This window comes from Rhopalosiphum padi, chromosome 1 (assembly GCF_020882245.1).
Source record: "Rhopalosiphum padi isolate XX-2018 chromosome 1, ASM2088224v1, whole genome shotgun sequence".
Lineage (NCBI taxonomy): Eukaryota > Metazoa > Arthropoda > Insecta > Hemiptera > Aphididae > Rhopalosiphum > Rhopalosiphum padi.
This window is the reverse complement of record NC_083597.1, coordinates 7107974-7120854: the sequence shown is the minus strand read 5'-3', so window position 1 is coordinate 7120854 and position 12881 is coordinate 7107974. Positions and strand designations below refer to the sequence as shown.

At 22.0% G+C, this 12881-nt stretch overlaps 1 protein-coding gene across 3 annotated transcripts in view; it reads right to left on the bottom strand.

The window, feature by feature from the left end:
• The window catches only part of LOC132922926 (prolyl endopeptidase FAP-like), a 223056-nt gene that overhangs the window by 128353 nt on the left and 81822 nt on the right, over positions 1–12881 (bottom strand). The gene's annotated exons all lie outside the window — the stretch shown is intronic.

The following is a 12881-nucleotide window of genomic DNA, read 5'->3' as shown; positions in this document are numbered from 1 at the left end:
GAATGAAAATTAATATAATTTAAATGATTTTTTATGATTTTTGCACAAATATTGTGTGAAAGAACCATAAAAATAATGAAATATTTAAATGCATGGAATTTTTTATTTTTACTTGCTGATTATTATTAGTTATATTTATGTAATTAACTTTATAATACCATATTATAAACATATTTGTTTTAAATGCATTAGATAAACAAAACTAAATTTGCGTACAATTTATATTTATAATATTATGAATAATATTATAAAACCGATGTTCACATTTATAATTATTAGTTGTTTTTAATTCTTAAACAACAATAGAAATATTTAATATTATATTTCCAAACCAATAAACTTCGTTTTTAACGAATCATTCCACAATATATAATTTTGTGGTACTTTCAAACCATAATTTCTTCATTTATTTTTATATTTTAATTAATATTTCATAAAAATTGTAAATTATATATTGAGTAAATTAACAGTAACCGTATAAAAACAATATGTATAATCAAGTCAATAATTACATATATATAAAACATAATATAAATTACCAGTAATTGTATAAATGTATAATTGTGAACCGAAAATGTTCTATTGGCAGCAGATTACATATTTTTAAATTAGTTGTCAATGATAATTATTAAATTATGAATTCCGTGTACAGAAAAAATATAGTTAGTCTTGTCTTTAAAAACGACAAACCCACAAAAACTGACCGATTAATTAAAAATTATTATGTCTAATCAATATGATTAGTAGTTCTACTCAACCCCGTAAAAAAAAAAAAACGTAGAGAAATATTCCAACTAGTTTAACTTATTTATTTTATCCCTATAGAGACTTCCAATTAATTAAAAATTCTAATAATTTAAACTACTAAAATATAAATTTAATCGAAATTGATTATACACTGAATATTGGATGCAGATTTTTATTTATATCGAAGAATAATTGTACATGTATTTTATATAACGATGTTTAATATTTAAAATTCTAACATCTAGATTTAGTTATAGTTGAATTTTATAAATATGTTTTTGTATAGGTCTTTTATAAACAATAACAAATAAATGTTTGGTTCCTAATATTCGTTATTATAAAACACGTATCAAAACATTAAATTTTAAAGTATTTATAGCATATGAAAAACTGGTGATTAGTTATAGATAACATACATTTTATTATATTTTTAGTAAACAAGAAGACAGTAAGTAAATAGTAAAATAATAAAAATAGTATTACTTAATATAATGAACTTACCTATATTTTTTTACAAAAATGTATGTACTTATTATAGAAACTAAAATCTCGAACACTAGGTGATATTATTTTTGTCTATCCTAATCACTCTTAACACTAACAAATATCATATTTAATTGAAAAAATTACATAGCGCCCGGAAAAGGGACGGTGGACTATACTACGCCATAGAATCAGTACATGTTATAATTACGTGATGTTATATACGATATTATTTATACATCATGTTTTTTTTTTTTATCAAAACCATATACCTCTTACCAAGGTATAATATATGATTGTATAAACCGTGGTTTAATTATATCATTATAAAATGAACTAGTTTGGAGTATAAGATTTATGATTAAAACAAAATAAATTAAAATCATTAATCGCATAAATAGATAAAATTGAAATGCATTCAAGTTAAATTATTTTATTAAAAATAGATTTTCTCCTACCTGTAAAAGTATTTTATTACTTGCCAATTGAGTTCTTTATAGTTTGATCAAGTTGGCCCGAATTAATTCTGTTCTTTAAGACAAAATCATATTACAAGATTCTAGTGTATTTCAAGTTTAAAACGGTATTCAAGAGTTTTCTGCACAGCCACTCCACACACTCATAATATTTTATAACACTGTTCTCTCATTATATTTTATTAGTTGTATAATCTATAAATTTTAGAATTTAATATTAGTAATTCAAACTAACGTTTAGAACTGTGTTGATGATCAAAACAAATAAATTAAGTTTAAAGCTTTCTTGAAGGATTTTTAATAAAAATCAGGGTAAACCTGAATATGCATAAGTATAAAATTGTCATACTTTAAATTACGGTATCACGGTATTGTTGTTATTACTATTACTATTATAAGTGTTGTTAATTTTATTTAACTATGCTATTTTAATGTAATTTTCTTACCTTTTTAATTATTATTACTTTTTATAAATTTTTAAATTTGCTGAATCTTGGTTTATCTGTTTAACTTAAATACATTATAAATTAGGTTCAATCCGTTTATGATGTGGTTATTTTTTTATCAATAAACACTCATTATTTCAAAATATGTTGACTTTTATCAACTTTATTTTTCAAAATTTTTAGTTTCATGTTTCCTTAACTATGATATATTATTTTAATTTTGTTCACTCTTATAGGTATTTAATAGTAAAACCACTATCGACTTTTGATTTAATAAATTGCAACCTTTATTTAAAATTTAATTGTGCTATATTTTTATTTATTACTTATACATATTATAAATTTTATATCAAAGCCTATTTGTACTCATAATTTTACCACATAAAATAATACATAAACGAAAAATAAAATTTAATATCACTTAAGAAATACTAAACGATAATAATATCTAAAACTAGGTAAGCATAGACAACGATTGTAGATTAAATAACTAATGAGTAGTGGTTACCTCGAATTAAGATATTATTAATTATTCATGATAGTTGCTATAATTTGAAAGAAAAACAGGTAGAATGTAAGTATACTGCAGATTATATTAAAATATAATTTATTCTATAAATAGAATACCGCTGTCTGAGTTAATCGAGTTATGATATTATATTATTATGTAAAGTTTTAAACCTTAAAACCTTTATATTATTCCTAAAACATAATAATAAGCATATAAGCATATTATAAGCATTATCTCTATCGTCTTTTATATTCCTCTCATCTCTCTAAACGTGTTGTTACTTTTTTTACCTATTCCGCTGTATTTACAAACGAAAAGTATTATTTATTAAATTTCTTATCAAAACAGCTAGTATACCTCTGGTTTTTATCTAAATTAGATATGACAATATGTTATTATAGGTTGTAATTTAGGTTGGTTTTGAGAAGAGCTTAAAAAAGTTATTGATTAATAAAAATCAATAAATAATTATCATTGATTAGTATACTAATTTAATATTTAAAAATAAATTTAATTTTTATATTTACCAAAGCTTGATTATAGAACATTTAGAATTTAATCAAATTTAAGTATTCAAATAATGTTAAATATTGATAGATGTTAAGTGGGATTAATCCACTAGATCAAAGAGATTCTAATTACTAAGAAAATTCATTGACTTATATACATTTTTTTTTTAAATATTAAATAAGATATAAACTAAAAAAGTAATTTTCTCATGTTTCTTGCATAATTATTTATTTCCAATATATTCCATAAATTAATAATATTTAACGAAACAATTTAACTAATTTAATTGGCATTAATATTATTTGTAAATATTATGTGGGTAGTATAATCAAATATAGAATAAACATTATGTAAACGGTGATTCGCATACAAAAATGTATTTAATGTTTTCACAAATATCAGTGAAATATTAGGTTGATAAATTAGTTTTCTAACTAGGTTTCTAACTTGTAACACAAACACGGTTAGTTAATTTATATTCAAGATATTTGGTTTAAAGACAACAATAGAGATTTAATGTACATACGAAGTAATTTGGAATCATGTCAAGATAAATTCATCAACTTTAGCTTCCTGAATTTAGTATAACAATAGAGTTTACCTACGGAGTACTATTAAAACATTGCGTGGTGCTATTAAATTTCGACAACTTGTTCAACTATTATAATTCCATTTAATATGAAAAGGAACTATTCTATTTATAAGTATTAGATGTTTAATTTAAGGACTCATACTGTGTTCGCATTCTGAGAATTTAAAAAGAAAAACCACTTATTTACGTGAAAAATCTGTCATATACTATCATTACTAATTCAACCATTGCTTAAACATTGATACATACTGAACAATGTATTTACAGTCCTTCTTTCCACGTCACTACTAATTATGGACGAATATATTTATTTTAACAAACACCGTTTATATATTCCAACTAGGACACTTATGAAATTACAGAGTGTAAACATAAGACTGTGCCAATGAATCACTCTCCTTATAACTTCTACGCCTTGGTATGCATCCAATTATATATTTTTAATATTCATAATTTCAATTATATTATAACTATACAATATACGTATATATTGATGTACGGATTGAAAAAATTAACAACTTCAAAATAAAGTGTTATAGAAAAATTCATTGAAAACTCAACGGTCCCATTATACAGAATTAATTATTTTCTAACTCTACTTCTTCAGTTTTACACAATATTTTATGACTTATTAAAATAAAATTATCTATCAAGGTTGCAAAGTGCGACAATATTTTTCGTCATATTTTTATCGCTGTTTTTAATAGTCAATTTAGTTATTATATAATTGAATAGTTTAATATGTTTAATAAATATTAGTTAAATAACTGACATTTGTATTTAATAATAATAATAAAAAAACATTACCTATTTAAGCATTATTTTTTCATTTATGTGAATACATCATCGATTTATAATAATTTCTAATGAAGGTATTATTTTTGTTGCGGCTACCAAGATTATCCAAAAACATTCTTTCACCCATACGTACAGACATACATACTCAAAGAACATGGACAAAAATGTTTTTACTTCAGTACTTCGGCACAAATGTAATTTAAGCATTACAAAAAAAATAAAAATATTCAATTTATTTTCATCGTTTAGTAATACGTTTGAAAAAATTAATTAATTTATCCATTATTTAAAAAAAAAATCCAATTTCGAGCAAACCTAGAAAATAGCTATTTAAAAATAATAAAATCATAATTACTATAGCCTTTAAAATCCAAGTTGTTGGAATATTTGTTTTTTTTTTCGTTTATTGATCTAAAGTATTCTAAACACATGAGACATATATGTTGATCCAGCTCTTTTAAGGTAAATAATTTTGGACAAATTTCAACCATACGTGGAAGATCAGAAGAGTTTCTAAATTCTGTATAATATGTTTCTTAGAAAAGTGTATTATGATACGTTTGATCTAACGTTAAATGAAACGTATTTAATTGAATAATTTGGAATGCAGATCGTAGAGATATTTGAATTCAGTTACAAGCAAACATATTCCTTGAAGGAGTTTCAAGTCAAAATAATACTATTGAATAAGGTAAATAATAATAATTTATGATATAAGGGTTGGCAATTTTCACATACTGTAATCTATTTTAAATAAATAATGTGCAAGTGCAATAACAATTAAGTGAGGATTTTTGCTAGTTGATAAATCCGTAAAGTTTATATAGTCAATTATAATACATAAAACATTGAAACATTGAATGATGACTAATATATTTTATGTATATTTAAATGATTCACGAACAAAATATAGGATAAAACTTCTTATTGGTTTGTTTTTAACCCGGTATAAGTAGTGTTATACTGCAGACACGGTATATTATCACTATAACCATTTGAGATTCTGACTGTGAAAAAGTATTTATTCAACCTTGTGATAACATTAACATTTAATTTATACAAACTATTTTTTCTTTATTTTATAATCTTGAATTTATTCAGTTTTTTAACATTTTTTAAGGAATCGATTTAAAAAAAATCTGAATACTCTACGTTAGATCTGGGTCTGGAAAAATAATGATGGAAGGGTGATATTATTGAAAGTTCGGATATAAGTGGGTTTTATTCATTAAAAAAATATCAAATATTTATAAATAAAATATATACCTAGTAAATACAGAATAAATTAATTTCATAACAATTTAAAATAATATACAATAGCACAATTAAGCTAATCTTTTAAATCACAATAAATAAAGTTTTTGAATTACAAAAAAATAACTCAAATTATTATTTTTTGTTTGAATATCTAATATTATTCTATTTTAACTTAAAATATTTATAAAAATAAAATAGTATTTATATATTAGATTTTTTAGATTTTTTTAATGACAGTATGAATTAGGTACATATAAGAAAATGTATATAACATTTTATTACATTTTTTATCAATTTATATAATTATTTGCAAACTTTCGTGATTTTAACGTGAATTTTGTGAAAATTTGAAGTTTAAATACATTAAAGAATTAATCGTGCATTTGGACCTTTAATATTTTTAAATAACTTCATCAATGAGAAATCTTTTATTAAATTTTAAACTATTTCGATTGATTGAATATTTTTTATCAATATTTATGGAAAAACACTAAAAATAAGTCGTAAATGTCAAATATCTATAAAAGAAAAGTTCTATGAATTTTTAATTTTAATCTTTCAAAAGTATTTTAATCCACTTTCCTACCAGAATAGATATATAAATTGAAAATCCAAAAATTTTTTCTACTATCAACCATAAACCATGTACTTATAATACACAAACACACACACACACACACATATATATTATATCATTGTAAAATCAATTAATCGATACGCTCAAAATCTAAAATCTAAAATTTTTCAATTTATCTTCAAATGTTTATTTTACATAAAACATCATACTCAAATAATTGTTTATTTATTAAGAGTATAAATTAAAAATATTGATAACATAAATTATCTATTTTTTGTATTTATAAAATAATACTTATAGGTACTAAGGTGTAGAAATATTTTCATGACGAAACAATAATATAACATAATCATTTAGCATATGTATTGTTCCTCAAAATATGACGTAGATAGTCTACATTGTAGACAGTGTTATTGAAAGATTATTTTATTGTTTTAAGAAAACTAATTTAGCGTTCAATTTTATAATTACCGGAAATAACAAGTAAACATTTATAAAGACAAACACAAAGAAAAACAATTAAATAAATTGATCGATTATTTATGTGGTAAGAATGCTTTAAATTTTTATATCGTAGCTAAAAACGATAAATATTTTTTTGTATTTACCTAAGTGAAATAAAATAAGAGTTTTAAAAAAATAAACCTGCTCTTATTTTAATATTCTGTTTTGGAAAATGTAAAGCACAATAACAATAATTAATAATAAAGAATATGTTTATAAATTATAAGTGTCTTGAAAATCATTGATATAAATTAGGTTTCGATGAAACAACGATGTTACATTGTTACCTATAATATACTTTTGAATTTCATGTATATTTTTACATTATACTTAGTTAATAATAATAATGAATGTAATACTGAACTTTAAAAAAAAATTATATATATATAACCTAAATATTTTGCTTTTTGGATAGGTAGTTAGGATAGGATAATGATACAAGAAATATTCATTAACTTTTATTACCAAAGGAGGAAAGCCGTCAGCTGTAAATATTATGTTAAACATAAAATGAAAAAAAAGGCATCGTAAATTAGGACAAATATTATAACATTTCAGCTCAGTAAACACAAGTCCCAATATTTATTATGTTTATTATTAGGTAATTGGTTTTTGACTCGAGGACTTTTAAAATAAATTATATAGTCAAATTGCAAATATTTATGCAATAGCTTAAAAGATCAAATATCAATTTTTGTATTATTAAATTTAATTATATAAAGGATTAATATACACGAATATAGTATACTATAATCTCATTGACACAATTTCGATTTAATCTCGCTTGATAGACGTAATGATATTTAAACTAGTTCTTGATCTAGGAGTATAAACATTTTAATAAATTATATTGTGTATATACATGTCTTATTATAAATGCTGATACTCGTATATACACTTATCAAACTCTAGACACTATAATTATAAACAAAATATTCAACTAAAAAATGTCTAAAAATAAAAGAATACACTTATGTCACGATAAAGATAAATTAAACGGTCAAAAATAACTAGATTAAAACGCAAGGGGCAACTATGACCTAGAAAAAAAACAATAAATTACATGTAAGCCGATAAAAAAAAAAATAACATTTTACCCTTGATATGCCCAATAAGCCACCCACGGAGGGGAGAATATAATACAGTCCCGTTTGGTGGTCACACGATTAGATTAAACGTGAAATAAGACATTATTACTATCGCTGCTCAAAATAAAAATAACCTTTGAAAGTAATAACAAGTAAATTAACAAACACAGTATGTGTTCTATGTTTATGTAAACAAAATAATAGTACTCCATATAATTTTTAGTAACGATTATTCATTGGTACCTATTTTAAAATGTTTATAGTTAATTTATATTTGTGTTTTCAAAAACACTAAACAAACATTATACTTATCCACGGACTCTAATAAATTGATTATTTTATTAGCTTGGAACTTTGAGCGTCCCAATTTAAGAGATACTCTAATAGTTAAAATAAATTATACATAATATATTTACTGAAAATGGAGGGAGATAGTCGGAATTTTATGGCATTTAAATTTCATGTAAAGTTCTTCTCCAAAAATACCGACTTCACATCGAAAGAACCATTTATAAAATAACTAAATCAAAATAAAAACTTTTAAATATGATATTCCAAAAATCATTTACATAAACATCTTCAGTTAAGCTTTTACTCTTTTAGGAAAATGTTTCTAGTTGAACATAATATTTTAGAATGATACAAGGCTTTTTTATCAACGATGATAATATTTCAACAGACATATTTAATATTTATTACAAAAATTTGTATTTTTTAGTTAGTATTTTTTATTATAAATGTATTTCCATGTGTTACTTATATGTCAGTAAATACTGCTAATATATATGTTTAAAGGGTTAATAATTGTTGGCAATAATATAATATAACATCACAAATCTAAAATACGTATTATCGTTTTATTAAATATAGAGCATTCAATCATGTTATATAATATAAAATAACATTTCATTAGCATAAATGTAAGTAAAATATAATTAAAAAATATTATAGTATGCATTGTAACATAAAATTTACAAATATTAAAGTAACTTAGTAAATCTTATTTTTAAGAAAAAATATGAAAACACATTGCCTACCTAATTATGAAAATATAATGGTTTAGATAATACTATACGTACCTGTGTGTATTATTTTTTACATTTTTAAAACTATTTATACACATATTAAGTCTAACTGGATACAAGAATATTGGTCCCATAGATAAGGTCCAATTGTTATCCATTATTTTTTTAAATACCAGTTATTATAATAACTATTAATTCAATAAACTAACTTAATAATAATAATAATAATAATAATAATAACATCTCGCGCATGTACAACACACAAATGGTTGTCATGTCGTTATCTACAATTTATTATATTCATAGGGGAAAGGCGGCATCTCAGATAAGATACATCTAAAAACCCATATAACAAATAAAACGGCGCTCAATCGCTCGTTCTATGTAGTTATCTGTGTTAATTATTATAATTATTTAAATTTATTACAAATTCAACGTTAATATTCTTCCTTTGCCTTATTATCTATTTTTAAATAAAAATAATCCAGTTCTACTCTTATCAAGTCAGAATGTATAAATACCGGTATAAATTATAAGATCTACAAAAAATAAGACATATTTATTTAGCAAATATTATAACTTACTTTATTTAATATTAAGTACCAATTAATAAAAAAAACTCTAGTACTCACTCCCCAATAAATTGTCATATTAAGTGACTGAACATATATAATGAGCTAAAATTATTAAAACAATTATATATGATATTAAGCTATACCTTGCTTAAATAAATTTATAATATTAAGATATAATTTTATTATATGACTTTACTAAAATAATATATTATTTATTCCATGCAACTTATTTACTTTATTTTTAACTTATTACAAAATGTTAATATAAATATTAAACATTATACTTTAATTTATAAATATTTTTGGTTCTGTACTGTGTACAATTAATTTACGAAAAGTAATATTAATCAAATAGAGTACTAAAAAATAAACTCAAGAGAGCAGCCATAAAATCTTAATACTCTGAATTTGAATAAATGAACTCGTATTATATAACGCACGTAGGTATAATAATATTGATAGGATCGAATCACTAATGGCCTTCCTTCCGGCCAACCGCTCATAGCTTCTATATTAAACGTCGGAAATTGTCTACCCTATAAAAGTGTTAATAGACTATTTTGATGCCAAAAATCATAAACTTGGATATACAATCCATTATAAAGGTAGTTAAATAATGATCACTTTCAATTGATTATGTAATTTAAATCTAATTTTGAGTAATTATAATAAAAAAATTACTTGATTTTGATCTAGTAACTATGTACTATAACGTATGACGTCTTATAAATAATATATATATATATATAAATATACAACATTTTATCACAAACAAATAATAAAAATTCAAAAATTCAAGCAATAATAAAGTTCTTGATTTCTTTCTATGATTGAAAAATCTAAAATTAAATAAAAAGGTTTCTCAATATATTAATATAAGTTACCACCTAATTGATTTCTATACCTAGTAATTTCAAATTACTAAAACGGTCATTAAATCTCAATAATAAAAGATAAATATTAAATAACAGAATGACCTATTAAACCATATTATTAATGTATAAATAAAAAACAATATACAATGACAACAATATTGGGATTGCAGAGAAAAATAAATCGTGAAAATTATATTTTTATAAAACCAACATTGATTATATAATCTATATATAGCATTCTAGCAAGTAAAATTTGCAGCTATAAACCAGTATATAGAACTCTAATATTCAATTTTTTATTGTGTGTCAATCATACTTAACAGGAAATTGTGTCTTTTAGTTCATAAACCGTTCTATTCATACTGATATTTTGTATCCCACGACTTTCATCGGGTATCATTTTTTAAAGTTTATCGACAGGTTATTTTTTTTTCACGAAATTATTAATGAAATATTCAAGACTATTAAATGAGTTATGCATCACTAAAGATAAAAATATGTGATGTTGTGTTTTTAAATTTCAAATGCACGATTATATTCTAGTCACACAACTGTATGTTTAAATTAAAATGTAATTATGTTGTTAGTTATTAATATTCTACATATTATTAATATAGAACTTCATTACTGTAAATGTTCATACAACTGGAGTCAGTTTAATAAATTTGACACTTATATTAATATATCCCATGATCTTTACATAGAGATTTACATTAAACAGTTCATTAATCCAATCAGAAATATTGTTAAAAAATAGAATAGTATTTATTTTGGTACAACTAACATTTTCAATATATTTCATTCATTTAAATAATCGTCACTTAAATACTTTATTTATTAATTGCAAAAAATTTCCAAGCTATATATTAAAGTTAACAACTCAAAAAATACTTACAATATACAATATATCATTTATATACTTTAAAGACTTAAAATATACTATACAATAATTTAACTAATGAGAAATATAAGGAAATCGACAAAATATCAGAAGGGTAAAGTTATTTTTCAAAAGAGAACCTTCTAAATAGCTTGTAATTTGTTACTACATTTTTGTACTGTTTGTAAATTATACTTCAGTATAATGGCATATTATGAATAAATAGTCATTTTAAAATGATTAAAACTTGAAAAATGAATACGGAAACTTTATTTCTAAAAGAATTAATTTCAAATATTATCCGTATTGTAACGCATTATAAGCAGCAAAATATTTAGCAGAAAATATAGTAATAGTTTACGATAACGAAAATAACACAAACTTATCAATAATTACTTACTAGTATTCACATTCAATAATCAAACATATAATAATAAATTAAATTTGTATTAAAAAAAAAAAGTAGTTTTTAATTACAGCATAATATTATTAACTTATAATTAAACACATTTATTAAAAATTAAATGTATAATAAAAAAAAGTGTGCAAGTCATAAAATGTAATTATATATCAATATTTAAAAAATAATAATAGTAAAACATAATCTATTCGATGGATATATCATTATGAAAATTTTTAATTCTTAAGATTTTTCAGATTTTTGTACTACTTACAGTCCTGTGAAAATACAAACTTCTACTTTTCAAATTAGAGCTTTTCTCCCCTAATTTTTATTTACATTATTTATTGGATATTTTCTTTAAAAATGTTTATATGTATATCAACATTTAAACGATTAGTTTTTGAATTATTTAAATTTGTGTATTTTGAGTAGGTCTATCATAATATATTTGGAATTTACGACACTATAAGAATTTTAATATTTTATAAATTAATATTAATAACTATCGGCATTTATAATCTTAATGTATTGAGAAAACTTTAAATTGTATTAAAATATAAGTATTTATCTCCACAGGACAAAAATAACATAAGCATTTTAAAATACGGCAATTATGTTTATTTCCAAAAAGCATAATTTGAATAAATTAATTATTAAATAAAAAAAAATGGCAATGAGCATTTTTGGTGAATTATCCTGTACATATTTACTATATAATACTGTTTTACATACATGCCGCTCTGTAGTGTTTTTTTACCGTTAATAACTTTTTGTTGTGAATACTTTATGGATATTAATAATTTACCTTTTTAATTTTGTAGAAGTCAGATCTACAAATTAGATACTATATCAAATTTTTGAAAAAAATGAATAAGATATAAGGTCATATAAAACAAAATTAATTATTTTCAACAATCAAATTTAATAAACACAATACTAAGAAAAAAATTCATCAACTACGACAATGTGTTTGGAGAGCCACATTAAATTATATAAAATGTATACATTTTTATATGTAATAGTCATGAAAGCAATTTAAATTTCATTCTAAATATTTAAACGTATTATATCTGCAAAGACTTAATACAAAATAATTTTCTAAAAAAATTTCTGTCGTCAATATTAAACAATTTT